The following is a 27,166-nucleotide window of genomic DNA, read 5'->3' on the forward strand; positions in this document are numbered from 1 at the left end:
TACTAGTATTTTCTCTTCTTGTTTTCATTGCAAAACAAAGAGGAAAGGGAAGCATCTGTCTGTCAGCACTGGTGACCCTGGGACTTGCGCTTCCATTGGGTTCCAGATTGCTTCCCCGGGAGCAAGTATTAGTGACAAAGCTGGCGGTGTCCATGGTTCCAATCCTGAAGACTGAAGGCCACTATCGATTAGCAGCCAGGAGTTTCCTCCAGGGCTGAGCTAGAGGCTGTCATTGCCAGAAGTTTGCCTTTAAACCTTAAACTGGGGAAAATAGGATTACTTAAACTTATTTTTATGTCAAAATTCATGGTGGGAAAAAACAGTGAGTTCAAGGAAATGTATTATTAAGTAAGGACCTTTCTTCCTACTCATGTAATTGAATTTTCACACTGAGTAAAAGGGCAGAAATAAACTCTCAAATTAGTTTTGCTGGGTGGGAAAAACATGGAATTTCTTTCAATTTGGGTTACAAATAGATCTTTTTCCTTCAGTCTCCTTTTATGGAGACATCCATATTCTCTGTTTAACCCCTGATCTCTTCCCTCCCCGCCCCCGCCCCGCCACCAAGACAGATTGATAACTCCTATGGCTTTCATTGGCTCTCGCTTCTTGTTGACTCCCACATCTCTCAGAGGCCCCAGCCTAGGCTGGGGCCCAGAAAAACTCCGGAAAGCAGTAGAAATAAATCTCACGGCACATCTCAGAATATCTTAGGGACAACTCAGACTCCTTACACCCAGAACTGAACTCTAATCCATACTTCTTCTAAAAATGAAAGTAAAAACAATTTCCTCTCTTCTGCATTTTCACAACCTACTCCCCTAAGCTAGAAATCAGAAAGACACTTCAGATCCTTTTTTACAGCACATCCAATAAGTAACTAATACACATCATCGCTGTCACCTACATTTATCTGTTGTGCATGGAATGATCACCACTACCAGTATTTTATTTCACACCTGGACCACTATTATAATCTGAACTTCTTTATCCTCCACTTAAACCCAGTCTATGTGCTACTGTCAGAGTAAAATTTCTCCCCTACGAAGAAGACGATGTTATCTCTTTCTTCTAAAAATATTGCTCTCTGCATCCCACTTCACCGAAGTCAAAGCTTTTAGTGTAAAATGCAAGACCCTTCATGACCTGACTGCTTTTTCTCACTCCCATGTCTCCCAGGTTCTCACATCCCTCTGTCCTACACAAACACCATATATACCGACATTACAAATATAACCAATTACATTACTACATTTGCTCTTTTATACCCCCAGGCCTCGCAAATGCCTGTTCTTCTACCTGGAATGTGTTTTCCAGTTTTGTTGGGCTGGTGAATGTCTATTTAGCTTTCACATTAAGTATTCCTTTCATTAAATCATCACCCCTGCTCCCTGAAAGATAGTTAATTATCAACCCTTCCCTGTGCTATCATGGTAGCTTCTATGTCCATATTTCTTACATTTTTGTTATGACTTTTTACATTGCAGACTTCTTCACGAGACTTGGAGAAATGTGAGTGCAGAAGTCCCATGTTCTTCATATATGCTTTCTCAGCACTGAGTCACTCAATGTAGACATTTTTGCACAAACGATGACATGAGAATACATCCATTATGTTTTGAAAGACTGGAGATAGATGATAATATTCTCTGTGCAGATCAGTGAGTGTTAATGTTTTCTTTCAGACACATATTCATATAAATTTGACCATTTCTCTAACATGTTAAGGACAGTAATATTGGTAGAGGAGGGGATGACAGTGAGATTTTAAAACACGAAGTTATAGTTTGATGATCATTTACTTAATTTAATATGCCCAAGCATTAGAGAACTAACCAAACCCCATCACACGCATGCTTTCATTTTAGCCTCAAGCTATCATCCGAGCATGGAGAGATTGAAATGTTGTTTTATCGATGAGGACATTAATCATTAGACACATTAAATCATTTCACCAGTCATAAACTTAGAAAATGTAGGAAATAAGACTTGCACCCATATCCTCTGGCTCCAAGTCCAGAGTTATTTCCTCTCACAACATCAAATGTGCAAATAAGTTTCAGAAGTGCATTTGTGGGGTTGGATATATGGAGTCTATAATAATCTCTGATCCGATGCTGAAATGGAGTTAGAAATGTAACAGATTTCTTGAGAGGTGACCCCTGAGATCAGAGGGAGAAGGATTGGGCAAGGGGAATTTCAGACTATCCTACCTTTATGACAAATACTTAGCCAACTCAAAGGGGAGTTCTGGAGCAGAGGTGGCGAGTCAGATAAATCTCACTGCAGACATCGCCAGGCACTTCTACCCTTATTGTGCTCAGTCATCAGCTAGGGCTGCTCTGAAAGTATTTGGCCTTGGCTCAAAGATTGAGACAAATCCTTAAGATGCTAACAGCTGGATGGCTGTCAGCTAACTGCCCTCCTTGCAACCAGATGGAAAGGTTTTTCTTGAGAGTACTGCGACACAGAAGCGATGGAGCTATATAGGAGTTCAACAGTTCTTGGAAATGACGGAGCAACAATCAGGGTTCAGATTAATGCAGATTCTCTCAAGAAACATTGGCCATTTTAGATCGCAGGAAAGAAGTTGATGTTGAAGGGTATTGAGGTTTTACATGTTTTAAAACCTTGTTTCTAAAAGAGTCCTCCATCAAACTTCACGTGAGCTGTGTAACTTCATGACTCTGTCTTCCTTGTCTAAGAAAATAGGTTGGCCCTGTTCGATGATTATGTTCGAACCATCTTCCGAATACGAAAAAACATTTCCTTATGAGTCACAGAATTCTATTTTAGTGCCGTGTAAGCAAGTCTGTCCATGAAACATGACAATGGAAAACAGCTGGACTCAAAATTTTATAAATGAGAATTTTCTTTAGTAATTTAGCAGTTTATAGAATGTGCAAGATGGCTTAGAGTTATTTTTTTCAAATATGGCCAGACTCCTGAAAGGCAAATCTAATTTCAACATCAGAAGAACTTAAAACATAAAAATAGCGTGTATTCCAAAGATTTCTAAATAAAAATAATTTGTAAAGTCATATAGTTAAGTATTGGATAAATCAAAGGCTTGTAATTAGAAGAAATTATGTTTAAAAATCATTGTTAAAGAATTAGACATATTTTCAGCTGTTTCTCAATTTCCAATCTAAGCATATTATAGGAATGATTATGACTATTTTGCTATAGTGAAAGAAGATCAGTAATGTTACTCACATCTGTGAGTATGTCTGAATCCTATATCTTATGTCAGTCTCTTTCTTGTTCTGCTTATTGACGTTTGTTTGTATATCTTCCAAAAGCTTCCTGAGAATGGTTATATAAATGTTCAGAGTACCCTTATGTCAGTAGTTATATGGACTTTACTTTCTAGCATGACTGGTCATTCAGCTAATTTTAGGTTCTAGGTTGAAAAACTTTCTCTCCCCCAGGATTTAGAAGACAAAATACATTGTCTTTCAGCTTCCAATGTGTTGTTGAATGTTCTATTCTGTTATCATTCACCCAAGACTTTTTCCAAGAGACAAAGAGAATTTGGATGTCACCATGAAAACCTTCTGTCCTTCCAGAAGTATCTCAGTCCTTTTTGGGCTTCTATAACAAAATACCACAGACTGGGTAGCTTATAAACAACAGAAATTTATTTCTTACAGTTCTGGAGGCTGAACATCTGATACTGGGGTGTCAGCATGGTCAAGTGAGGACCCTCTTCTGGGTTGCAGACTTCTGTGTTGTATCCTCACATGACAGAAGGCATGGGGGAACATTGTGGGGCCTTTTTCATAAGGCACAAATCCCAATTATGAGAGTTCCCCGCTCATGGCCTAATTACTTCCCAAAGGCCCCACCTCCTAATACCGTTACTGTGGGCATTAGATTTTCAACATATGAATTTTAGAAGGACACAAACGTTCATATCATAGCAGGAAATTTTCAGGATCTTCTCTTTTTCCCTGATCCTCTGAAGTTGTAAAATAATGTAGCTTACTCTGGGTCAATTTTTAATTCATTGTGTATGGAATTACTCTGGCCTCCTCAAATTTATGTCTCTGCGACTGGTGATGTTGAATGTGTTAATGATGTTCTTCCTTCTCTTTTACCTAAACTCCTGCTTTTCAGATGTTGTACCTCTGGACCTGTACCAATGAACATGTTCTTGTGTTTTTTCTCTTACATTTTATTATTTTATAATTTTCCTCTACTTTTGAGGAGGTGTCCTCAATTTTATCTTCCAACTCTCTTACTGAGTTATTTTTCGTTTCTATTAGTAACATCCAGGAACTTCTTTTTTGTTCTTCATATCACCATGTTTGAGAGCATTTTGTTCTTGCTTTGTAGATATATCATTCTTATCTAAAAGTACAAAGATAAAATTTATATTTTTCAGACTTTTATCTAAAAGATAAAAAGATAATTTTTTTTAAAGTTATCTTCTTCTTCCATAGACTATCAAATTCTATATGTGGATTATTAAAAATAGCACCATCACTATTCTGCCTATTTACTGCTTCGGGTGAAGAGAGAGTTTGAAATGTCAGCATACATAGGAGGAATTCTCTTATGGTAGAGAAGCAACAACTGAGTTTTTTCATCCTTACAAAGCCTTGTTTTGCGTCAATGAGGAGAAAATTGTACCTGTGTCTTGTCTCTCCTTTTTAAGCTGCCCTTTTCATGTCTTTTTAAGGTTTTAATTTGTCATGAAGTAAAGCCGGTCAGACATTAAAACCATTCCAAACAACTTCCCTTATATTTTAAATGGTGTCTCCCCTGTAATCTGCAATGAGCTAGTCTGTAAACCCTTGTTTTGAAGACATAATCTCATTATGCTATTTCAGCGCAAAGTTCAAGGGAGGCTTTTTCGGGGGGTGGTGGCTAGATGCCATTTGAAATAGAAGTACTGCTTTATGACTTCTGTAAAAATGTGTGAACAGATTTGTATTCATAACAATTATCAGAGTTATAAAACAATAAGGAAATTGTTTTTAATAAAGCTTATGGCCTAGACTGTGAGTAGAAAGAAATGTAGACTGCTTACCCTCAATCTGTTCAAAGCAAGCTGGAGTATCCTTGCTAGGTTTTTACAGATATAATACAAGTTATTATCATAAAGGTATGGCACTTTATGATATTGATTTAGCTATCATTCTTCTCATCTAAAAATTATATTATCATACATGAAGTAAAATATTCCCTATTTCTCTGTTTTGTTCTTTTTCCCTCTCTTAATGTTGTCTTGATATATTATATTAGATATGTTCTCAACATGAAAGTAAGTACAGCTTTCATTTCTCAATTAAAATTGATGGCCCCTGTTGTTTTGCACCTGACATAACAAACCGAGAGGAAATAGTTGAAATTTCTTAACTTTTTTTGCATTCTAGCCACAGATTGCATATTGTTTCGATTCTCTCTCATGCTGATTCTTTCCTCACAGGTATAGAATTAGAAAGTCTCTTTCAGTAGAATTTGTATTTTTTTTCTTTTTATAAGTCTATTCAGAGCATGTGGTAAAGAAGGTAGCAAGCCTATAAGAAACCAGAGAGAGAGAATCTTGCCTGATAATCCTATCAACCTTCCACATTCGTTCTGCTAATAAATTCGCTCAACACTTAAAAAGAAAAATAAATCTATTAGTCAGCCTAAATATTCCAGGATGTATTTGTTACTTGATTAAATTCTAAAATTAAAGTGTAGCCAAGAATTAATTAGTCATGAATCATTAAATTCCAGAAAAATACATTTTAGATTAGGAAGCGGCTACTGTGTATTTCATGAGTGACTTAGGTTCTTTTTAATTATTAATTTTTGATTATTAAATCCATACATGTTCAACATAAAATTTGATGCATGTAGAAACTTGTAAAATGCAATTACAGAGAGAACAAAGTAGGCATAATTCATTAGATTCCCATAAACATTTTGCAATAGTTACCTTAGGAATATTTACCTATTCTTAGGACTAATTGAAGCCTTGTTTTTGATAACTTTTATAATCTGCCTTAATTCCTTAGTGCTATCTATAAATGGACATTTACTCATGTCAAGAAAAATCTTATAGTGGTTTCATAATTCTATATGTGGATTGTGATTTATTTCATCATTCCATTATTTTCAGACATTTAAGTTTGTCATAGTGTTTGTTGTTATGGAACAACCCTATTATGGGATATTTTCATAAAATAACAGTTTACAATAGCTATTCTGATCACATTTTATACGGACTCATTTAATCCTTATAACAGCTCTGTGGGTATAATTATCTTCATTTTGCAAATAAGCTACTAAGGTATAGAGAGGTTAAGGTCATACAGGTAGTAAGTGGCAGTACTGAGATTCGAACTGAGGCAAGTGTCTCTCTGGAGTCTGTCTCTTCACCACTCTGTCATACCATGCCACCAACAGTTTCAGTACTATTGCCAGAATATCTTTTTCCTTAGGATAAATTCCTAGAAGTCAAATTTTTGGGACACATTGTAAGAATATGTTTTAAAAGAATTATTATACGGGAAAAATTTTTTCCTTAATATTGTTCCAACATTCAAACTTCTAAGAAAGCAGTGAAGATTGTCTTTCTAACCTCAGTCTTAAACCTTGCCAATTCTCACTTTAAAACAGCCCAAACTTGGGGCGCCTGGGTGGCTCAGTCAGTTAAGTGTCTGACTCTTTGTTTCTGCTCAGGTCATGATCTCAAGGGTCCTGGGATCAAACTCTGCATTGGGCTCCCACTCAGCCTGGAGTCTGAGGATTCTCTTTCCCTCTCCCTCTGTCCCTCCCCCTACTCGTGCGCTCCCGCTTTTTCTCTCTCTCTCTCTCTCTCAAGTAAAACAATAAATGTTTAAAAATAAATAGCCCAAATTTGAAAGTCAAAGGCATTATGTCAATATTTTTATCTTCAATTTCTTTAAGTACTATAGAGTTTATAAAATGTTTTATGATCATTTTCTTATTTACCTAAAAAGATTTATTTATTTATTTATTTAAGACAGAGAGTGTGATCGTTGGTGGGGGCAGGTGCAGAGGGAAAGAGAGTCAAGCCGACTCCAGGCTGAGCACAGAGCCTGCCCCAGGGCTCAGTCTCACAGCCCTGAGATCAGGACCTAAGCAGAAACCAAGAGTCAACAGATTCCCCCACCCAGGGCCCCGCCCCATATGATGAAACTTTTAAATGTTAAGGAAACCCTTTTTTTGGCCATATTTGTGATAATTTTTCCTAAATTTTTGTGGTCATATTAAATCTGATGTTTATAATTTTAATTTTACTTTTTGACAAAAGATATTTTTTGCAAGTAACTTTTTGGCTAATTGAAAAGAAGGTATATACTATAGTGGTTGAATATGTAACAATAAAGCTACTTTCCAAATCACATATATGCTTTTCAAAGCCTAAAAGATATATCCTCTCACTACTAGTATGTTTCTGAAAAAATATATATATAGTCTTTTATTCACTAATTATTTAATTAAAAAAATGATTTCCAAGAATGCAAGAAGGGTAGGGTTTTTTTTTAAATCACCTAAATTCTAATTATTAGAAACATCCATAATATTTGACCAACATTATTTCAGATAACTCTCTAGCAAGAAAAAAAAAAGAAATATAGATTTAATTTAGAGATGTGTTCTAGGTTTAGTAAAATTCAAGTGTTAATAACTATTATTTAGATGACTATAACCCCCAAATTGCCATAAAACTGGTAGAATTGCTAAAATTCAGGCAATAGTTTCTTTACCAAAAGTGATATTATTTCTTAAAGTATCCCTCTAAAATTAAGATTTAAAAAAAAAGATAATGAAAACTTGAAGTCACTGGAGTTTTACTTAGTAAATGATTTTTCACATGTTTTTACAACTTGTTCTTTTGAAAATTTTGAAACTCACAGATAATATCCAAGAATAGTGAAATAAAAACTCCCATATACCCTTGATATAGACTGTTAGAGCTATTTACATTGTCTAGAGTTTTTTCAAATAATGCTTCAATTAGTATAGTTACTATTTACTCCCTATTAGTAAAGATATAATGTGCATTAATGTGTCTCTTATTTTTCTTACTTCCTTGATTTGTGTTATTAACGTAGTTATGCTCATACTTCCATGCTAAACTAATAACAGCTATAGCTGATTTTAGTTGTATATTTGAAAGGATTCATTACTCCCATCTCTTTCCACCACTTCAAGTTACTTTCTAGTCTTTAGCTCTTTATATTGGATGTCATGGAATTATTTTGTTTGTTTGTCTGGCGTTGAATATGCAGAAGTTCTTAGACACTCGTGGTCATCTATCTGCTGCAGTTATACTGAATGAAAATTTACCTAAGAAAAAATCTAGCGTCATATTTCTTTTCTCTCAAAATTTTTGGACATCATTTATTGGTTAGACTGTACTGCGTTCTGGTAGAAGAGGTTGCTCTTTTCTGTGTGGATGCCAATTATTAGTGACATTAGACCCTCAAGAGAATGTCTAATGTTTATAGTTCTCTATCAGTTTTTCCTGGTAAATAGCATGCTTTACAGATTCTAGTCCCTTTGTTTCAAAATTCTCCCCTTTTATACATTTGAATAGATTTTGTATTTGATGCATTCTTTTCTCTTGAAAATCACTAGTCATGTGTGGCCCAGATGTCCTTTGTTACCATAATTTTAATTTTTTATAATCTTTTTTAATTAGTTGTCATTTTCCTTTTGTTGTGAGTTTTGACTCAAATCTATCCACATATTTCTGACATTTTTTCAGTCATTCTGTTCTATTTTTTTCTTTCTATATTACCTTTAGTATTTTTAATTCACTTCCACTTCTTTCCCATGCTTTTTTCTCAAACTTGTCATTTGCACTGATCTATGATCTTCTGATGTCTTAAAACTTCTATCTCTCATTCCTTTACTTCTTTAAAAAAGATAGTTACCTTTCATTATCTTGAGATTTTAAAAGAAATTTCTAATCTCTTCCTATATTTTGATGGAATGATTCTTCTTGAGGTCCCTGATATTTATCTTTTTATTATGTACTTATTCCTTTATGATGGCAGTTTTTATGTATAGGAACTTTATTGGTTTATTTCCAATTAAAACTCACCTTTGAATGGACATTGGCTGCCAGCATAATATAGTGTAAGGAGATACAGTTGGATAAGGAACAGAGAGCACTTATTTTCCAGAACACACTCCCTTCTATTTTCTTTGTCTCTGACCACATTCTTTATGCTAGGGACACAACTCACCTCAAGTTTTGTCCAAGAGACTCATGGGCCTCACAGCAATTGCTATTCAGGCTCTGGTCTTGGTTCTTGTGGCCTGGCTCTTCTTCTTTTACTCTACTTCACCCTCTACAGTTTCCTGGAGCTAGGAAACCAAATCCTAAATAAAATAAATTACTTACCAGCTTGATTTTTCTTAACCTCCCTACGAAGTCATTTGAACTGGGCTTCTTTCTGGACATTCCACATAAAACCTGTGACCAACACAGAGCTGGATCTAATCCCTCTAATCAAACTCTGGTTGTGTATGCCTTTCGGGAAGGTGATACTCTTAGAGAGTATGCTCTCTGCTGAAGTTTAAAGGCAATGGATGTCAACTTTCAGCACGTTCCTCGTCTCAGTCCTGGCTTTACAGTTTTGGCAAGGATGCCCCATGGTTTGTGGTTTGAGGTTATGGCTGTCTTTTTATATCACTGATGAGGTATTCCCCCACTCTTTTTTTATTATTATTGCTTTTTGTTGTTTTCAATAAGCTTAAAAGGAGGAGCGAAGCAAGTGAGGTTTCCTTTTTCCTCTCAATTTTAGCGTTGTTCTCAAAATAAGCAATCATTTTTTCATCATGAACAGACCGTTAATCAGTATTATTAGTGGTGTCCTATTGAATGAGGCTTGCTTTGATTTCTCTACTGACACTTTTTTTATTTCAAGTTTTTATTTAAATTCTAGTTAGTTAACAAATAGGGTAACATTGGTTTCAGAAATAGAATTTAGTGATTCATCACTTACATATAACACCCAGTGCTCATCAGAACAAGTGCCCTTCTTAATCCCCATCACCTAGCTCAACCCCCACCCACCTCCCTCCTGCAGCCATTTGTTCTCTCTAGTTAAGAGTCCCTCATGGTTTGCTTCCCTCTTTTTTTTTTCCCCTTCCCCTATGGTCATCTGTTTTGTTTCTTAAATTCCACATGTGAGTGAGATCATATGGCATTTGTCTTTGACTGACTTATCATGACATTTTAATGTTGAATCTCCTGTTTTTACAAGTCACTCATCTTTTTCGTAATACTTTTCTGTTCTACTTTGTTCCTGATTTTATCAATTTCAGATTTCCAGCATTTTGGATACCTCCTCTTTAATATGGAGAGTGGAGCTGACATTGACTTTCTCTTTTCTTTCCCCTTCCATTTCTCAGTATAAATACTTGTTTAGTTAATTAAGTTAGTTTAGTTAATTTAATTTGGCATTTTCGATCTAGATTATCACTGGCAATTCAAAAAATAATATAGAAGTTTTAAAGTTTTTTGAAGTGTTCATGTTTAAAATATCTGCAATTCATAAGAATAAAAATAAATAAATAAATAAAAATAAATAAAATATCTGCAATTATTATATTATAAATATGATATAAATATAAATTATTATAAGTGGTTATAAATAATTCTTTATCTTGCTTGAGTAGATTTAATATTATCCTTCAGTTTTTTAAATTTTATTATTTTTCCTTTCTTGTATTAATTATTAGTTTTATCATAATCCTTTTTGAATCATACATTCAAATGATTTTTTGTCTTTCTGTTGCTTTCACTTATGAAAGAATATCTGCCAAGATATTCACGTCTTCTGTGACAACTTTGCCTACACACTGTTAAATGGTGCTCCGTTCTTTTTCCTAATTTGTGTGACAGTCTAGGTCTAGTCTTTTTGCAAGTAACCAGCAAAGTGTGTGTGTGTGTGTGTTGTTTTGTTTTGTTTTGTTTTGTTTTGTACTGAAAGAACATTCTCTTTGCCCTACCATTTCAAAAATATTTATATGTGTTGTTCCTAGGCCAATTTACTTTGCCATCCATCATATTTTTGTTAAGGTGACTTCTTTTATATTATAGTGGCATTTTCCCACTACTCTCTATTCCTCAATTTTCTGATACTTGAGGTTGAGAAAGTACGAAATATATCACTTACAATCACATTTTGCGGTCAGATTTTGCACTGATTCCATCTTGTTCATAGAGCTTTCCTCGTGCAAACTATGCATTTCAAAAAGCATCATACTGTTGCCAGGTCGACCCTACTTCTTTTCAGACCATTTCAGGGTTTGGACTCTATTTCTAAAAGAATTCTCAGGGTTTATGGATTTGTAAGCAAATAAACTACATTTTTATTTTCACTAGCCTCCAACTAAAATGCAGCACTTGCTTCAATTATAAACATAGCTTTAGACACAGCAGTAGTAGAGTAACTGTGACCTTGCCACCAATAGAAGTTAGACATATATCAGACATTGTACATATTTCAAAATAAAATTTATTCTGAACACTATTTAGAAATTATAGTAGGCAATAAACTTTCTGCTAATAATTTTATTTATAGCATTAATAAAAGTACATTATTTTTGTATCACCCAATTTTTAAAATACTTTAATAAATACATTTCAATGTAATTGGTTTTCCTTGAAATCCTAGGTGTTATTATATTTTGTTCTATGAATTTAAAATCAATTATTCTGAGACATAGTCTATAGTTTTCCTGAGATTGCCAAAGTCATCAATAGTGGCTTTGGCGATCTCAGGTAAGTCAGGTAAAGATCTCCTGATATGGAAAAAGAGAACATAAATAGTCAGAGCTCCAAATGATGGTTGTGAAGAACTAGGTCTCCAGGGACGCTGAGAATCATCTCAGCTTAGTACTTTTTATAATTTGGTATCTTTGCAAAATATAAAATTGGGTAGACTATGAATGGTTTTGTTAATTCCTATGGATTTAGTTATTCATCTTTCTGTAAGACTTCTTTGTTCTTGTGGGTTTTAGTATTTCCCATGTCTCTAATGCAATTGGGAAGAAAATGGTGATTCTATATCTAAAGATGTTAATATGGTACTCATCATTTGAGTTAGAAATCATGTTTTCAAAGTAGAGAAATTTTTATAGCTTTATAGTGGTATATTTTTGTGATGAATTCAATTATTTTTATGTTTGGAAAACACCTTTCCCACATAGAGAACAGATTCATATATGTGACAATTTTCCTCTAGCCCTTTTATATTTCAGTTTTATTTTGGGGGGTTAACTTATTGGTCAAGAAATTTATTACTTATTTTGGAAAAAGAAGATGTGGTATACAGATATATACATATATATATATGCATGCATACATATATACATGGAATATTACTCAGTCATCAAAGAGAATGAAATCTTGCTATTTGCAACAAATGGATAGAGCTAGAGTGTATTATGCTAAGCAAAACAAGTCAGAGAAAGACAAATACCATATGATTTCACTCTTACGTGGAATTTAAGAAAGGAAACAGATGACCATGGGATGGCGGTGAAGAAAAGACAAGAGAAGCAAACCACAAGAGACTTTTAACTATAGAGAACAAACTGAGGGTTGCTAGAGGGGAGGTGGGTAGGGGATGGGCTAAATGGGTGATGGGCATTAAGGGGGGCACTTGTGATGAGCACTGGGTGTTATATATAAGTGATGAATCACTAAATTCTCCTCTTGAAACCAATATTACACTATATGTTAACTAACGAGAATTTAAATTAAAATTTGAAAAAAACCAGAATTTGGTACTCATTTTGGAATATAGTGTGAACTGATATCTAAAAGTACTTTTTTGTTAAATAGTCAAAATTTTGACACCTTACCTGAATATACCTTTTCTCTGTCAAGTTATGATATTAGATCACTTGTGTTCACTGATATATTCCAAATGCATAGGACAGTGTAGAGCATAGTAAGCTCTCAAATATATTTGAATTCATTAATAATATCTTCTCTAAAAAAATAATTTTGTTTTGGTAGTAAAGGTACTCACTGGCAAGGATTTCCCTGGCTTTTTGTGAGAATAGCTGCACAAAGAGGATAGAAAGTAAAATAAGAGGGGCGTCTGGGTGGCTCAGTCGGTTAAACGTCTGCCTTCGGCTCAGGTCATGATCTCAGGGTCCTGGGATCGAGCCCCGCATTGGGCTCCCTGCTCAGTGGAAAGTCTGCTTCTTCCTCTCTCTCTGACCCTCCTCCCCACTTGTTCTCTCTCTCTCTCTGTCTCAAATAAAAATTAAAAAAAGAAAGAAAGAAAGATAAGAATCTCACATTTGCTGTGTGTCAGTTGGATTCTTCAAGAAACAGATGCCAAGACAAGTTTAAAAGTGCAAGAGCTTTATTGGAGGCATTGCCTGTGAAAGGATCAGGAGTAGACAGGAAGACCTTCAGGCCATGATATGGGTCTGAAACCTGTGAAAGGAGAGGAGTAAGGTAAGAAGATTGGCTAGGAAGAGGCTCAGACTTCAGTGCAGCTGTGTGAAAGCACTGGCCATTCAAATGAGGAACTGTAGGGCAAAGACTATGCAGAAATGGCCAGACCCTTGTACTCCCATCATACTCTATCATTGTCTTTCTCTCATTGTCTGTGTGCTTTCTGGGAAAAGCGTGACTTCAGCTTGAAATCTCAAGATCATGAAAATATTTACTTCACAGCTGAAGACCCTCAACTAACTATACTCCTCATGATGGTTCCCATCTTGAAGGTAGATCTGAGTGGCACATCTTTATGAATGTATGCCACAGCTACCGTTGACAAGCCAAGAGAAAATGAAAAGCAAGGAGACGCTACTCAAGGAATCCTCCTTTCTCAGGCCGTCGATGGAACAATTATGAAACAAAGGGGCTCAATTATCATTAACACTGGAGACCATTTTGATATACACGAAATCCTATTATTACATTAAAAAATAAACTAGTGTTTATAAGTTTATATCCAGTTTACATAGCTTCAGATGTTTAGGGCACAATTTAGTATTATGAAGAGGGATACCTTTTTTCCTAGCTAATAATAGACACAGACACATCCACACATAGAGGCACATACACAAGGTCTACAGGAAAGAGAGCACAGCTTCAACAGTGTATTTATGGTATGTTTATGTGTCTGGAGAAGATGAGGTTTCACACAAATTTGGTATATGGCTGGATTTCATTTTTAGTAGTCTTAGAAGTAATTTTACCTTTTAATATTCTATTTTCTTCTCAAAATGCCTATTTTACATGTTTTCATCATTAAATAATAATTAAATACATTTTTGATCAAACCACAGCTTTCTCATAGACATGTTGTCAATGTCACTACATGGTTATTCTGTACTTTCATATACTATGAATATCTCTCATATTTATTTATATTTATTTTAAAAAGTACACCATCCTCTTAATACTTCATAAAAATGGAAGCAAAATTCTCGAAATGAAGACATCGCCATCAGAGAGAAGATCCAGAATATACTCTGTAGTGAATAGTTTCCCCCAGAGGCAATAGCCAAGTCCTGACAGCTCTGTTCTCCAAATAACAAAGAATGTATCCCCTTCTTTCTATGAATTCTTCCAGCTGTACTTGTACTATGCTAGCATTTGTTGATTTCAAGCAAATAGATTTACAGTAAGTGATAAGGTCCAAGAGTTAACTCTCATTCATTATGTTCTGCATCTTATCTTCCTTCTAATACGATGAGTAATAGAAACAAAACATGGTAATTAGAAGCATGGTCTTTGAAGTTGGAGAGGAATATGGGTATGTGTCATGACCCTTGCAAACTGTGTGACCTGGTCAAATTATTTGATATCTCTTTGTCTTGTTTTTCTCTTTTGTAAAACGGAGACATAACATCTAAATTGTAGGTTTTCTATGAGGAATAAGTCACATCACAAATTTAAAATCCTTACAAGACTGTCTGAAAATGCTACATACACAATAAATATTAGCTATTATTACCTTTTAAATTGAAGGTAGTTAAGAAAATCCTGTGACTTTTTCCGTATTTGAGGTTTTACTTTGGTTTACAGTCTAAATCAAACATGGCTTTCCACTCTCCTTGTCAAAAACTGGTTAAAGCTTAAGTAAATTACCATCCTCCAGGAGATGAAACTATGATCCCACTCAGACTAATAAAACATAAATGGAAATTCACTGAGTGTCGCTAAGTAAAAACGTTTTCTTTCATTTGAAAGAAAGGCATTATTCCTACTCTGTATTATCATGGTATATGAATGTAAGGTGTGGAACTCTGCCAGCCATATTACCACCAGCCTGAAGATAGGAACAACACACACAGAAAAACAGACCCCAGAGAATCAGAGAAAAATTGAGTTGATTCCTCTGAATTAAGCCAGCCCCATAGCACACCATACCTCTAACTTCCAAGTATATGATCTGATTGATATATGTATTATAATAAGCTTCTTTTAGCTTCAGTTCTCTGTTATTTGCCATCACATGAAAGGTACCACAAATTTTCTTCTGAAACATAAATGTACAGAATGTGTGAATGTGTGTGTACATTTGTTAAGGTACTTTTAGTTGCAACAAACAGAAAATAGAAAACAGGTTTGAACAAAAAAAAATTGTTATCTTACATCATATAACTGATCAAGTCTACAGCTAAGTCGGTAATCTGTTGTCACTCTATAGGGGCTCTATTCTCTTGGCTCTTTCCTCCTCCATGTGTCACCTTCATCTTCACTATAGCAGCTAGAGAGTTGTGGCAATTTCAGGCTTCTTATTCACACACAATAATGTATGAAAGAACATGAATAATATTTCATTGATTCTGTCTTAATATCAAGCAAATATCTCTCAAAGAAGCCCATTTTAACCTCCCTAGCTGTTTTAATAGCCCAAATGGAAAATTAAGGGGAGTGCTATATGGTGATTAACCTAAACTTCAGTGGCCAAATGTTTGCACATAGCATGGAGGATGGAATCATACTTTGTCCAAATCCAACCAACCAATAAGAAGATGGGGTCACATTCCTTCCAAGCATAATGGGTGCCCACCTAGTTGAGGGTTGGATACCCAAAAGAAAATAATGATTCAATTAGAAAGGGGCAAATAAATTGGTAATCAACAGTGTTGACTAGGGAGTTTGTTTATATTATTCTTTTATCTATGCTTTTCTCAAAAAATTCAAGGAATTTTGAATATATATCTAGCAGAGTCAAACCAACCAAGAATCCTCTTGCCATGAAAAAGAGTAGATAATTCCTACTATTCAACTTCTGAGACATAAAACATAACCCTGCCTATCACTACATCTTTATAAATACCCTAATACATTCCTTCAGATAGTAGTAATAAAAGTAATTTCTAATGCTGCTTCCTGTGTGCTAATTACTCTTCTGAGCAACACATATTAACTCATTTAATCTTCACAATCACCTATTACTTAGATGTTATTTTTACTTCCATTAACACAGATGAGTTAACTAGAGCAAAGAAAAGTTAAGTGATTTGCCCAATCTCGCACTTAGGAGTAATTGAACCAAGATTTAGATCCAGGTGGTCTGGTTTCAGAGAGCAATGAATGATCTTTGCCATCATGCATTATGCATCTTTGTATCTCCAGGCCATAAAATTCAATCCAATCATCTTTTCCCCTTCTTTCCCTGGGCTCTGCCCATCAAAGTTTTTGACTATGATCCAATACATTCTTGAATACATGTGCTACACATATTGGGGATTTGAACAGATGAAAGAGGTAAATAAAGGAGAGATTTAATTATATATTGAGTCATGATTTTAATTATATATTGAGTCCTGAGTTTGAATTGCAGTGGATTATGATTCAGGCAAAAAGCATACTTGGAGATTTCTACTGGGAAATCACGGCATATTATTAGCTACACAGCAATACACTGTATTACACAATACCTGTGTCTAACAACTGGCGGCATATTTTTCTCTACTCGTGGGTTGATAAAGCAAATAACCAAAGAATTGTAGATTTTTATGTTTTTCATAACCAAGAAAGTCACGAGTCATTTAAATAGAAATTTAAAAGGTAAATGAAAATTAAATTATGCCTTTGTCTTAGCTGGTCTAAATTTATTATCAGTTTAACAAATGGTATCCTCCCAAGTTAGGTAGATAGTAAGGGCTTAAGATTAATTTTAACTATCAAATGCCCTATAAATGACAATAGTCACATAAAAAATGTTAATGTGGGCGCCTGGGTGGCTCAGTTGGTTAAGCGACTGCCTTCGGCTCAGGTCATGATCCTGGAGTCCCGGGATCGAGTCCCGCATCGGGCTCCCTGCTCGGCGGGGAGCCTGCTTCTCCCTCTGACCCTCCCCCCTCTCATGTGCTCTCTCATTCTCTCTCTCTCAAATAAATAAATAAAATCTTTAAAAAAAAATGTTAATGTAATGAACATTCAAGGCACTAACCACCTTAAAATCACAATGTTAATTAAGATTTGGTTACTTGCTAATTACAAACAATGGGGGCAAACATCTCAAATATAAAATATGACAAAATATAACAAATTCAAGGTAAAAAAAAAAAAAAGCCCAGAAGGGAGAAATCCAATACCCAAGTTGTCAGCATACATGAATCTATCAAAATCTTGGCATCAAATTTCTAGGCAGTTTGATCAGAATAATTATGATTAAAATGGCATGACAGAATGGCTTCATCATCAAAGAGTTTGGCCACTGATCTTAAGGTGGTTTTAATTATGATTTGACTCTTCTGAACCATGCACATTTAGGGAAATACTTACCACCATATGTACAACTAGCTGCCTGATTTGTGCATTTTTTATTCATTCAGTGAAATGCATTAAATGCCTACTATGCTCCAGGCATATGAGGATGCAGCACTGAAGAAAACAGAACACTGTCATAACATCATAGAAGTGAGAATGTTTTGAAGAAACATTGAAACATAACCCGGCAGTGGAATGGAGCCAATGACTGCTGAAATACATCATTGGTAGAAAAAGTAATCTGGCATGTAACAATAAAAACTGGGATAATTTCCTTTGAAAGGGGATTTTGAGAAGCACATGAGTCTGAGTCAGAGCTACAGAAATAATCCATCTAAGGCAAAACCATAGCCACACATCAAAGATATTCTTACATGTCTGAACATTAGTTTTTTTGCTATCCCAGTTGCTATAAGAAATTGCATTCTTACTTCCCCTTTCTACCCTTTCAAACAAACCCTCGCTGAGAACTGTTTATTCACAAGGCCATTGATGTAAGTACAGGAATTTGATATTTAAGTACCAAACATAAAGAGAGAGAGAGAAATACATAAATGATTCTTGGTCAACAAGAGTTAAGAAGCCATCATTTATTTACCACTATCCTTCTAAATTACTGAGCTCAGTCCCTTGGTAGAATTATCTATCCCAACAATGATAGAGTGACTCAAATTTTTCATTTAGCCCCACAAATTAACATTTTTTTTCTGGGAGAATGACTAAGTCTTTGTTTAGCCATTTAATTGTATAGTATAAGTGAAGGAGCCAGGGAGTTTTAATATTATCATCCAAATATTGATAGGTTGAGCTTTCCAAGCTAAAACACAGAGAACTTCATTCATATCTCAGACTTATTTCTTCCTTAAAAAGTTTTAATTTTTCTATTCCTTTGTTAATTAGAGATTGGGGGAATCCACAAAATTTTAGAAAACCTCTTATCTGAAGATGCCAGGAATTTAAAAAAATACATGAGAGTGTTCCCTCCCCTGAGTAAATTTCTCCTTATTGTAACAATTGAGAACGAGTAGCCTGTATATTTCTTCCTTGTACTTAAAGTGAATCTTGCCCATCAGTATGCCCCACACATTTGCACAGATCTCAAATTCGGGTTAGAGATCTCATCCAGAGACAGCCTGCAGAGAAAGCCTACATCATTTACCTATATGGTCAACATAGTCTTCATTAATAAATATAAGTGAATAACCCAATATCACCAAATATTTAAGATAAGAGCAAGCAAGAAAAAGAAACTGATCAAAAAATATTTTTGAATTTTTAAAAATTTTTAAAATTTTTTTTTTAATTTTTTAAAATTTTTAAAAATTTTAATATAAGTCTGTATCCAAAATAGAGTCAAGGGACTATAACAACCATAAAACAAAACTGGACAGCTATAAACTAGAGCAATCCAGAAAACAAAGCGAGTACTTTGAAATTAATTACAATGCTTAAAACGAGATAGAAGAATAAAATAATAAACACTGTTGTAGACTAAATTAGTCATATGAAAGATACATTCAAATAAATAATCCTAGAACATATAGCAGAATGACTAAAGACCAATAAAGAATTCCAGAGAGAAAATAGAGAGAATGGAAAAGGGTGAATTTTAAGGAAATTAGAGGATTGCTTTTATTATTGTCATGAGTATTTCTTCTCTCCCTGTCATGGCATTATACATTTTTGCCTTTTTAAACACAGGATTTGCAGGTGACTTGCTACAACGAATTATCGGCTTCGGGAAGTAACGAATAGCACTCCTGAACAGAGCTTAAAATTCTTTCATTATTATTATTATCATCATTATCATTATCATTATTATTATTACCCTTCTGACACAAGACCTGCAATGATCTAGATAGAGATTGTTTCTTAGCCTAAGTCCTAGAATGAAAACCAGAGGGACCTACTACTTCACAAATTTTTTTTTTTTTTTTTTTTTTGAGACAGAGAGAATGAGAGACAGAGAGCATGAGGGGGAGGAGGGTCAGAGGGAGAGCAGACTCCCTGCCGAGCAAGGAGCCCGATGCAGGACTCGATCCCGGGACTCCAGGATCATGACCTGAGCCGAAGGCAGTCGCTTAACCAACTGAGCCACCCAGGCGCCCTCTTCACAAATATTTTGCCACTGTATAATATTCCAGAATCTAATAACAGATTTCTCATGATTCCTACCATATGCAATGTGAGATAATGAACATTTTTGCAGCACTATGTTGTAAGGGATTTGGTGGACTTTTCTTGCTGCCGACATAACTCTGTATTTCCTGACTGATACACAAATTGGGTGTTGCCAAAGCAGAAAACCTTCAATATGTGTCACGCCTCATGAGCAGCCAATGGACAGTGAGAAAACTGTGAAGATTAGAAGAGCAGTGATGGTATGCAGTGGTAATACATTTTTAAAACTGTCATCAGCTGTCATTCTGAAAGCAGATAACGTACTGACTGAGCCCCTGCTTCTAGCCCAGAGGGAAACGATATCGGTTGCCTGCTGTGGTATCTTTGGCTGCATTTAACAAGTTTCTACAAAACAGAGACATCTCCGAAGAGATCTGGCTTGATGGCAAGCAAAATTTAAGGGGGGCGGGGGACAGAAAGTCAAAAATCTTGGACCCTTGTAGGGTTGAGGTATTGAAAAGTAAATAACTCTAAAACATCTGAAGAAGATATCGTATATATACACACACCTATAGATTGATGTGTATGTGTGTGCCTCTCTCTCTATATATAGATACTTACAATTCATATATATAAGCTCTTTCTTAGTAGAAGACATAAAATAAATGCTTTTCATCTTTGACTACACATATATTTCCTTTTTGGTAATAATCTTTATAAACTAAGTTAAAAACTCTAAGACAGCCTGAGAGAAATATTTTCACCATGTAAAAGACAAAAAGTTAACATTAATTTTTGTATAAATAGCTCCTACAAATTGATACCCCAAAAAAGATAATTAAATAGAAAAATAGGCTCAGTACAGAACAGGAAATTCACAAATGATAATCACTGGTCAATAAATGTATTAAAAGGTGCTCAATGCAAGCATTTAATAGCAAGATAAATACATTGAAATCCCACGTAAAATAACCTTATAATGCCTGGTATTCTTGAACTGTAGGGAAAGGAATATCCTCATTCAATTTTGAGGGGAGTAAAAATTTGTGTCACCCTTTAAAAGAGTACTTTGGCAATTTCTATAATTTTAAATTGTGTATACTCTGATGTTATTTCTAAGTATACAACCTTTAGAAATGTTTGTGAGTGTAAAGATATGACATGAAAATTAAGGACACTAATATTTGTAACATGAAAAGATGGTCACAATCAATCAGGATGGAATGGTTAAAATTAAAATACATTCGTATTGAATGACACAATGAAGCAGTTAAAAAAAATGGCATAACTCTAGTGGGGGTCACTTAAGGAAGCATACTAGCTATTTCACATAATAACAATCCTAAGGTATATCTAGACAAATAACACAAATTAAAATATAAAAAGAATAGAAAATTAGAGTGGTTAACCATAATACTTTGCAATTCAAAATCTCTAGAATGAAATATCTGTGTTTTGCTTTAATGAAAATATAATTCTTCAGGACAGTTTCAGGGCTCACTTGATTCAATTTATTATGATATAATCACTCAATTGGAGAATCTTTTCTGTGATATTTTAGAATTTACATAGCTTTTATTTAATTTTAATTTTGGTGATAATGGCAAAGTTAAATATACCACAAGAACCACAAGTGTATGGAAATGTATGATGTAAATTACCACTACACATATCTTGTAAAATTGTACCAGGACTCAAACTAGATTGCAGAAAAGAACATATAAATGTTTCTTTTTCTGTTCATAATCAACTTCAATTGCAAAATTTTAAGTAGTTGCAGTAGTTCATTCATATGCTATCTGGAATACTGAAGTGACCATTCTATGGCATTTTTCAAAGATAGAAGTCATAGATGGGCTGATGGTGAGATTCATAGTAGAAATGAGTTTTCTTTTTACTTTTTCTTAGTATTTTTTTGTGAAAGAATTTTGGCAACATCCAAAGACTGTACTTTTGGTTTGATGCCAGTAATATTTTTTTTTTAGATTTTATTTATTTATTTGACAGAGAGAGAGCACAAGCAGGGAGAGTGGGATAAGGAGAAGCAGGCTCCCCACTGATCAGGGAGCCCGATGCGGTGCTCGATCCCAGGACCCTGGAATCATGACCTGAGCCGAACGCAGATGCTTAACCAACTGAGCCACCTAAGCGCCCTGATGCCAATAATATTTTAATAAATAATATTGATTTTCTAGGAAGTTCTATATACATTTATGCTTTCCAGAGCATTATGTACATGGAATCTTGATTATTCCATTATTTTGCTTATAAAACTATTTTTATTCAGGGACACCTATATGGCTCAGTTGATTAAGCATCTGCCTTCAGCTCAGGTCATGATCCTGAGGTCCTGGGGTCCTGCGATCCAGCCCCACGTCAGGCTCCCTGTTCAATGGGGAGTCTGCTTCTCCCTCTGCCTCTGCCCCTCTCCACTACTGGTGCTCTCTCTCACTCTCCTTCAAATAGATAAATAAAATCTTTTAAAAAATATTTTTATTCAATTGACCCTAATTAGTACTAAACATAGATATTTTAAAATATTTTTAATATTATCAGCAATTGATAACAGTGATTTTCTTTACATTTTTCCTCCAATTAAGTTCCTAAGAGCTCAATGACATCAGTTCACATAGAGTACTACACTACTTTGAAAATGCAGTTGTCTAAAATTATAGTTATCTTTTCTATGTGGTTTACTTTGGGGCTTATATCGAAAATAGGCAATTTACATTTGGCAAATTCATCTTATTCAAAATTATTTTATTCATGGCATTGCACTAATTTTTTTTATTTGGTATTATCTCCTGTTCTATGTACATTATCTCCTATCGATGTTTATAATCTGCATGGGTTCTTTTTATAACATTATTTGATTTTGCTATGTATTCACTAGGTTCCAAATGCAAACCCTTACTTACCAGATATTCATATTCTTCACAGCTAAAGAAACCTTGATGCAGACATTCTTTCTGCTTCTCTTGAAACTAAAGTAGGATTTTTTACCAGAGACTAAGTTAAAAAGTGACTTTAGATGCATTCAGAGCAACTCAGAGGGAAACCTTAAACTTAGCCATCTCCTTTTAATCATTTATTTATCGTTCACATCCTGAGATCATCCTCATCATACAGGTCATGTCTGATGATCAGTAGCAAATGCAATCAACCATGTAGCTATTACCATCTACACAACTTAGTGGTCAGCTATTTGGAAATAATGTGATGACTGGTGATTAATCTTTCTTCAAGGTATTCAGTAAGTGTCCTGAAACATTGGAGCCCTTTCCACTAGGAAGAAAATGGAGTGTTGAAGATGCAACTCTGCTTTCAAAATTTCTCGAGTATATTGCAGACTGCCTAAAACCGCACAAGTCCCGTAAGAGCCCTTTAATGTCAGATGTGTGCCTGGGGATTCTCACATTTTTTATGCTAAAACATTTGCATCTATTTTACATGTATTGTGATTGTGATTTTATTTCGGGAATTTTTGCTTTTACTATGAGGTTTTAATTCATACACTTCAAGAATTAAGCATAAATGTGCAGGTTTAGAAATAGTCACAAGTGATCGAGTTAATCCCTTGGATTTATGACATGAAAAGAATGTGAATGAATGATGTGGTACCCATTGAAACTTCTCCAAGATTTTCACCCACTTATTCCAAAAAGAGCATTGCTAGCACCGAGACACTAAACAAATCAAATACTTGAAATATTCTTCAGCCTTTTTTTTCTAGAAATACATCTACCCACATATTCAATTTATTTCTAAACTGACCTTAGAAATTAAAACACATAGAATAGAGCTAACTTAAGACTACCTGTCAAATCTTGGTGCCTGGGTGGCTCAGTCTTTAAGCATCTGCCTCTGGCTCAGGTCATGAACCCAGGGTCCTGGGGTCGAGCCCCGCATCAGGCTCCCTGCTCGGCGGGAAGCCTGCTTCTCCCTCTCCCACTCCCCCTGCTTGTGTTCCCTCTCTCGCTGTGTCTCTGTCAAATAAATAAGATCTTTAAAAAAAAAAAAAAAGACTGTCAAATCTGTTCTGCAATAAGATGTGTAAGGATTACATAAAAAAGTCATTGTTATGCTATATTAAGGAAAATGTACCTGTTCTTAATGAATTATACATAAAACTACGTATAATTCTTAACATAGGTTTGACAGCAAATGCTGTTAATAACAAATAATTCCTGTTAGGACACATATGGGTACAATGGACACTTGTGACAAGATATGTTAATTGCATTAATATTAATAATAAAATTATATTAATTTAATGGTGGGAATCATGCTGAGAAGTTTTATGAATATAATGTGGTTAAAAACAAGATGCATACAGGATTTGGTGTCCGATGGAACCTGAAGTTAGGTTGAACTAAAATGACATGCTAGCGGGACGCTAGATAGCATATGAATGAACTACAATTAGCCAACTCTACCATTATAGTATGAAAGTAATAGGAGGCAATATAGAAACAAATGAGTGTGATTATGTTTCAATAAAACTTTATTTATAAAAGCAGATGATGGGTCAGATTAGGCCTGTGTGCTGTAGATGTCACTCCCTGAATTAGAGATTATCCAAGTTGAATATCTGTAGGCATCACAAGTCTTCAAAAGGGCTAAAGATCTGAAAGTCAATCAACTTGACATCAGAAGGTAGGGTTGGTGAAAAAAAAAATTGGAAACCCATGGTTAAATTTATGATTTTCAAAAATGTATTTTGGTTGGTAGCAAGGAAAAACGAGGAATTATTGTTCCCCAAGTCATCCTTGGTATTATCTAAGCATTTTTGACCAGCCAGTCACTAGTTAACCTGGCAACTCACCATAGACATGAGAAATCTTACCAAGGTCAGCAAGGCCTGACCTAGGTCAACACAACTGGTCAGCACCACTAAAACTGGTGACCTACAGAACCTGGGCTGCATAACTGTGGTTTTAAGTCACTGTATTTTGGGATAGTTTTCTACATAGCACCAATTAACTGACAATAGATTGTGTACTAATTATCATTGCATTAAACAGATGATTTATCATTCTCATATGATGGCAACACTTATATAAAACAGAATGAATACAAATAACAGTATTTACTGAGTCCCCACTATACATAGAAACCATGCTTGAGTTCTGAGATGCATCAGTATTCGAGAGAATTATGCCACCTGCCCTCAAAGGTTTATGTTTGTCATGTTCAAATAACAGGTTGCTGGAATAGTCCAATCTATAGTCAAAGGTTAACCTTCTCCAGGGACAAAAATCAACATTCTTATATATAAACTTCAAAAAATTTACTTAATGTGGCTCTAACCAAGATGAGCTAGAATGTTTATGACGTTTTAGATTTTTTTAGGAAATAGAAATCATTGGGTGCCCCCTTTACTGCTTGTTTCCTAAATGAAGACTAATGCTGTGATCCACTCTTCTCTTCAGTTTTGCTTTTTGTGAGGCAGCTCATTTCTACATGTGGCATTCACTGAACCTCTTTTTCTTTTTTCCTGTGAGTCTGTTGCAAGTGGGAGCTGTAGGTATGTGGGACTTGAGCATTTTCAAGAGCGCCTTGGCAGACCTCCAGTCCTTTGAAACTTCGTTCTGCTCACTATGCTGTAATAGTTTCCATTTTGAGTCTTAGCTTCAACATTTTGCATCTTACAACTGTTTGCTGTTGGGTTACTTAAGCCTACTTAAAATTTCATTAATTTAGAAATAATAACACAGATGTGTTCATAATAAAGGCCCAAAATGCTTCTTACCTATGTATTCTTTTAGGTTAAAAATGGAGAGAACCATATCTTGTCAGCTACCTAATAATTAATAAGTATTTTCTTAAAATGTATGTGATAAAATATGTAGAAAATACTCTCTTTTTCTCATTTCCCAATTACAGAGATTCTACACCACATTTTTAACCAGAACTGAAATTTGCTGCACGCTTCCTAAACTCCAAAGTCTCTGCTGTTTCTGAACTGAAAAAAATGAGAAAAACAGAGCACCTTGTCCATGATCATGAGAATGTTCAAAGTGACTAAAATTGTTTCCATGGAAATTGTTAAATTTAATATTAAACAAAAAGATACAATTATTCTGAAGTACTTTTAATGCTTACTATCTCACGGCATCTATCTTCAGCAAAATAAAAGCTTAAGAGTTTTTTTAATTTAAGAATAAAAATCAACATAACTTATCAACTTATAACAAGTAAGTTATAACTATAACTATGCTTCAAATGACATTAAAATGCTAAGGGTAAAATTTATCTCTTTTATGTAAACTACATAAATAGTAGAAAATAAATTGTAAAGCATCAATTAGCACTTTTATTTGTATTCATTCAGAATACTATTAACAGAAGTCATCCAATGTACGAGGTTAACTTTATTTCCTAAGTTATTTCCCATATGGAGTAGTGCAGGAATATAACATCTGTATAATTCTAATATTTTCTCGAATCCTCCAAACCCTTTAAGTGTCAGGCAACCAAGACTAGTGCTCAGACCATTAGTCACAGGTGCATACTAGAAAGACTGGAATCAAATCACTTTAACTGCCCTGTTTATAGGTCAATCATCTTGAAAAAATATTCAAGAAAGTCATCTCAGCATAAGAACTGATGAAGTATTCATGAGTTCAAGCATTTCAATTTTATATATTTTCCCTCTTTTTTTGTACCAAAAATTTTTAATATCCACGTTTTACTTCAGTTTATCATAGACAACATGGTCTAGGCTCATAAGAGATGAATTCAGTCTGTTAAATTCTCTGTGATAAAACAGCCAAAATTATTAAATCTCATGCCTAAAATCTAAATGTTTATGTCATGTATATTGTTTCATATTCTCAACTTTTTGATTTAAAGTGTTTTGATTTAGGGGAGCCTGGGTGGCTCATTGGGTTGAGCTCCGACTCTTGGTTTCAGCTCAGGTCATGATCTCAGGGTTGTGAGATTGAACCCCATGTTCAGAATTTGGCTCCACGTTCAGTGGGGAGTCTGCTTGAGGTTTTCTCTCTTTCCCTCTCCCTCGGTCTCCCTCCCACATGCACCCACACTCTCTCTCTCAAATAAATAAATAAATCTTTTAAAAAATAAAATGTTTTGGTTTTAAAAAAGTTTTGGTTTTATATTTACATCTTGTTTTTAAAATAGAAATTCTAAGCCAGAGGTCCATGACTCCTGATACCATACAATATCCTTGAGGTAGTTTTCCAAACCATAGACCAGAGAAAGGGAGTCCAAGCGAAGGGGAGTCCTTTTTAGGAAGAGTAAACTGAGAAAAATACTGGGATTTGGGAGTAGTGTAGTAGAGAGGAA

The 27,166-nt window shown here is 34.8% G+C and overlaps 1 long non-coding RNA gene across 1 annotated transcript in view; it reads left to right on the plus strand.

Annotated features, from left to right (window-relative positions):
• The window catches only part of LOC145720503 (uncharacterized), an 81,941-nt gene extending 58,109 nt beyond the window's left edge, over window positions 1-23,832 (plus strand). The window contains exon 3 of the long non-coding RNA XR_014143473.1: window positions 23,105-23,832. This is a non-coding gene — a long non-coding RNA (uncharacterized LOC145720503). The remainder of the gene's footprint in view (window positions 1-23,104) is intronic.
• The last annotated feature ends 3,334 nt before the right edge of the window (window positions 23,833-27,166 follow it).

The sequence above is a fragment of the Leptonychotes weddellii genome, chromosome 3 (assembly GCF_054177405.1).
Source record: "Leptonychotes weddellii isolate Sample4059 chromosome 3, ASM5417740v2, whole genome shotgun sequence".
NCBI lineage: Eukaryota > Metazoa > Chordata > Mammalia > Carnivora > Phocidae > Leptonychotes > Leptonychotes weddellii.